This window comes from Chinchilla lanigera, unplaced genomic scaffold, assembly GCF_000276665.1.
Source record: "Chinchilla lanigera isolate Chin_1 unplaced genomic scaffold, ChiLan1.0 scaffold00013, whole genome shotgun sequence".
In the NCBI taxonomy this organism is placed as follows: domain Eukaryota; kingdom Metazoa; phylum Chordata; class Mammalia; order Rodentia; family Chinchillidae; genus Chinchilla; species Chinchilla lanigera.
The window spans coordinates 167,142-172,114 of record NW_004955414.1 but is presented as its reverse complement, the minus strand read 5'-3'; the positions used below and the strand labels follow the sequence as shown (position 1 = coordinate 172,114).

At 39.8% G+C, this 4,973-nt stretch overlaps 1 protein-coding gene across 1 annotated transcript in view; it reads right to left on the bottom strand.

Moving 5' to 3' along the window:
• Positions 1 to 201: 201 nt before the first annotated feature.
• LOC102005703 (double-strand break repair protein MRE11A-like) overlaps positions 202 to 4,973 on the bottom strand; it is a gene marked incomplete at its 5' end in the record, with an annotated part of 66,603 nt that continues 61,831 nt past the window's right edge. The window contains 1 exon segment of the mRNA XM_013512034.1: positions 202 to 378.

Sequence of the window (4,973 nt, the reverse complement as noted above, 5' to 3'; positions counted from 1 at the left end):
ATAATACTTAAACCGTAAACCCTTAAACATTAGTTTCTGCCGGGCGTGGTGGCACACGCCTGTAACCCAGCACTCGGGAGGCTGAGGCAGGACTGTTGGGAGTTTGAGGCCAGCCTGCGCTACAAAGGGAGCTCAAGGCCAGCCTGAACTGCATAGTGAGATCCTGTTTCAAAAAGACAAAAAAAAAAAAACATTAGTTTCTGTTAAGTCTTCTTCAGATTCCTCAGTTAGGAGCAACAGTTAAAAACTCCTCAACTGTGAACTCATCTTGCAATGTTTCAGTTTTTCCTATATCTTGGAAATTTGCAAGTTTCATTAAATATATTATCTTCTGTTTCTTCTTAAAGAATTAATGCTCATGAAAGGGTCATCATCATCCTGAAATGACACAGAAATTTTAAGTCAGTGATTGCTCCATCCTTCCCTGAGAGAAGACAGACACTCTTACAGCAAAATAGTACCAGCAAGAGTCACTTGCTCTTTTCACCTGAAGTAGATTTCATTTGTTTCCTTTATAAATATGATATATAAGTCCAATTAAATCTTAGTGAACATTAAAAAAAACTTTATCTGGTGATGTATGTGTGTATATATATCTACAATTGCAGAATATATATTTCCTCAGTTATTGACCTTAATCAATGCAAATGAGGTATGTTAAACCAGGAAAAAAAAATCAAATTATATCTTTTTTGGTTTGTGAATATCAGTAGCTTTTTTTCATTTACAATTTGTTACAAGTAACTGCTGTTCTAGAAATTCAGCCAAAATATAATGAAGCTACCTGGTGCACAGCTAACTCAAAAAACGGCTGTAATTCTTAGTTACCATTGTGCACTTGATGTCAGAAGTACAGAGCTACTCTCAAACTGATGCGAGAAGTCACCGAGTGAGGCAATCTTTCAAACACTTTTTTGGAAAACGTGTAAGGAATTATTTCAAAAGTTCCCATGTTGATGGGCTGTAGATTACACGCACAGTAAGAACAGACGAATATGAAACATTAACCAAGAAGTTAAAGGGAATGAAAACAACTAACCAATCTCAGATAAGCCCAAGTTACATAAATTGATTATATTCTGTAACTAAATATTCGGAAGACAAAATAAATTTATAAATCTCAGATTTATGTTTTCATTAAGACATTAATAAAGGAAATTATTTCCTGATGTCAGACCCTACTGGTGGTATTAACAAATTCAAATGTTAGCTAAAGTAACAATCTCATGAGAATGGATGTCTTGAAAAATACAAATTGACTTTCTTAATTTTCTTCTACTATAATGTTAATAACTAAAGACAGAAACTTACTACAGAGAAATCCAAAGTGAAGTGTAGGAGAGAATCTGTCCCTAGTTCTTTACACTTAAACATGAACTACCAGTTAAACTTTTAACCACATGCACATCTAGACGCCTCGCTCATTTTCACCTGGAAGCAACATGCCAGCATTTCACAGATACACTGAGCTCCTGCTGCCACTCTGCTATGAAGCCTGAAGCCTCGTGGAGAGACCTCTCAAGCTGTTTTAAAATTATATAAAAGACAGATAATGAGAAATATGGCAAGAGATCTGCAAATGGGAAGGGAACCAAGAGGTGGAGAAAGGCCAGAGGAAGGGTGAGAAAAGAATGAATGTGTGTTCTGTAAATGTACCAACCCCCTGAAAGGAATGTTATCTTTATGTACTGCAAACTCCTACTAATACAATACTAAAAACTGAACAAAGTCAGAGCTGAGACAGAAGACACACGACAGCAGCAGTGGATGCTCCGTGGGAAGAGCGAAGTCGCAGGTGAGGCTGTGGATGGACCTTGAGGACACAGCACAACGTGGAAGAGGGCAGTCACAGAGAGAGAGACCCACACTGATGCGAAGGACCCGATATTACAGAGATAGAGAGCAGAACATCACAGAGAAGGGGCTGGGGTGAGGAGGATGGGGAGGTTGGTTAAACCCATTATGCCGGACTGCAATTTTTAAAATTTTTGCATGAAATTCATATATGTTACCCAGAAAAATTCAAGGAACAAAAATTTGAAGAGAAAAAATTTTGTTGTGTTCCACTGTTATGGGCATTTCAAAATGGTACATTAGGCATTTAATGATTGAGGGGTACACAGTGTCAGTTTTGCAAGATGAAAAAGTTCAAAAGATTCACAACAACGTGAATATATTTAACACTACTGAACTGTATACTTCATGGTTAAGATGGTTAAGTTTTATGTTACATGCTTTTATTATAATTAAAGATCTTTTAAAATGAAAAATAAATAAATGAAAGGGAGACAAACCTAAGTGAAATACTTTCAAGCAATTGAACAAAAACTTGCAAAAGCCCTTCCAACAGTAGTCATGGAGGAAAGGGAAAGGCCAGGATTCTTCAGTCCTGTAGCTTTAACTTAACTCCATTGAAACACAGATAAAGACAAGAGCAAGTCCTCTTCCTATCCCTCTTCATTTAAGTTAGAGGACATTTAGTTTATGAATTAGAGGTTTTCCCAGACAGCACTCTGGTCAATGTCCAAGTACTTCTGTGACATGAAAATCACCACAGTGTACCATCTTATACATGAAATATCTGGAGCACAGAGTTGGTCCTTAATAAGCATTCTATTAATGTAACATCAAAGCTTACATTATCATCACCTTCATCTCTGCAAATATAAATGTTAGAAACTAAAAAAACCTACTCCCATCCCTTAACTGGGTAAATTACAGAAGAGCTAGTGGACACCATATTTCAACAAGCTGCATAATTACGTTGCTGAGCACTCAACAGTGTTACTTTTTGACTTTTAACATTATAATTCTGTTTTTCAAAAAATAACTTTTAGCAACTAGCTAGCAGCCTCTAACTTAAAATTTAAAAACAGTTTGAATTCAACATTATTTCAGTGAACAGAAATAAGTAGTATAATTATCTTAGCTATCTTTTTCCCTCCTTCCTTCTGTTCTCTTTTCCACCATACCAGTTGTTCTTTCCTTCTCAGAAGTTTCTTTCTCTTTCACTATATCTATTGTACCTTTTGGGTTTTATTTATTCTTTCAGTTTCTTACACTAGGGAGACAATACAATGTTTACACATGCGATTCTGATTTGTTTCACTTATGACTATGGCCTCTAGTTGTATCTATTTACCTCAAATTTATTTTCTTTCGTAACTGAGTAGTACTCCATTGTATAAAAATACCACATCTTTTTTATCCATTCCTCAGTTGATGGGCATTTGGGCTGTTTCCAAGATTTTGTTATGACAAATTGTGCTAAAGTAAACATGGGTGTACCTATACCACTGTGTACCTAGTAATCTGAGCAAATACTTTGAAGATAACAATATGTAATATTGTAGGGGGCAACGAATCTTAGCATATTATTTTAGATAAAATAGTTTTGGTCAAAGCCTACATGGTACCTGGGGAAGCCTCCCGGGACACTGTAAGAGCTAATTTCCCAGATCAACTCTGCCCAGGAATGTCCCCCCAAGATAAGGGGCGCCTAGGCCTAGGTAACCCTCTGCGACCCTGCCTGGGCAGTTCCATCTCCTGGCCCTAGGTAAACATTGTAACCCTAAAGGAATGTATCGGTTGTAAAAAAGGAGACAAATGGAATGTAATGGGGGAAACATCTATCACGGTTTGACATGCGACCTGCAACTGACCTGGGGTCCAACAGAATGAGAGAAAGACCATATGCCCACCGGGGTCAGCGAATGTAACATCCCAATCTGTTGCCAATGGCAACCAAAATGTATATAGGGTAAAACAAAGTTGGCCAATGGCCCGCTTCCAGATTGGCAAATGGAAGTGAGGGTGGCTAGCCTCAAAATTAAACTCTGGTTTTGTTCTCAATAGACTTGGGTCTCTTGTGGAATACAGCTCCACTTATGCCAGGGGAATTTCTGCCATAACAATATAATAACCATTGTTAATGTCCTATCTTGTTTCAAAATTCTGTATCATTTTTATTGGGGGTTTTACTGTCCCTTTAAAAAAAATTAACATTACTACATCTTATTACTTCTTATGATTCCAAATCAGCTCTTAGCGATGTGACTCTGGGACATGTGTTTGCTGGATGATGTGCTTAAACACCTGAGGGGTGGGGAATAGGAAAAGCCAAAGACAATGAACTAGAGCATCTATCCAAAATGCATTTCTAGGTAATTCCCTTCCATCTACATTAGAGGCAATAAAAACTTAAGGGTAAGAGATCTCTGGAGCCAGGGTTAGAATGAAGCTTTTCCATTTTAATGGTTGATACATTGTATCAACCTGAGGAATTCAGAAGCATAACTAAGGGACTCAGCAGGGAGCCAGGGTCCTTACTTTGTAAACATCCTCCTTCTGGGAGACTATGTGAGCTCTACAAGTGCTTTGGGGCCTGGACCACCTGCCGACCTTACATGGCAGGGAAAGAGGCCTGTTCTTGCCGCCTCTTTGGCTCTTGCTGCTTTTGTTGTCTTCAGGCCACCCTGGCTTGGAGCCTACTCATTACAGACCAAAACCTCTACACACTGTGAGCTCAAAAAAACGTTCCTCGTGCAGTCTCTGCCCTTCGTGCACCTGTGGCAGACAGGAGGTCCTCACTCAGAAGCCTTGGGGACTTCTCTAGCTGGGGCGGGGAGGGGCAATGTGGCCCCTCCATGTGTGCGCCCTGCACCGAGTGAGCCAATGCTCCAAGAGCTGCTAGTCCCATGGTTCGAGTTCATGCTTTATTCACACCTCCACGGTTCCCAGCTGAAACTTGCAGAAAGAGCCAGGTATTTCCCATCTACTTCCTGGGGGCAGAGCAGGCGACCCAGAACCCTGCCATCACTACACACTGAGTCTCTGTGCTCTGTGGTTCGAGCCTGTGCTTTACTTGTGCCTGGACCCCCTAGGGGATCGCAGGCATGAGCAGTCTGTGATTGCTGCTCATTCGGCCTGTATCTGCTTCCTGTATGTGCCTCAACTGACTGGAGACACAGAAT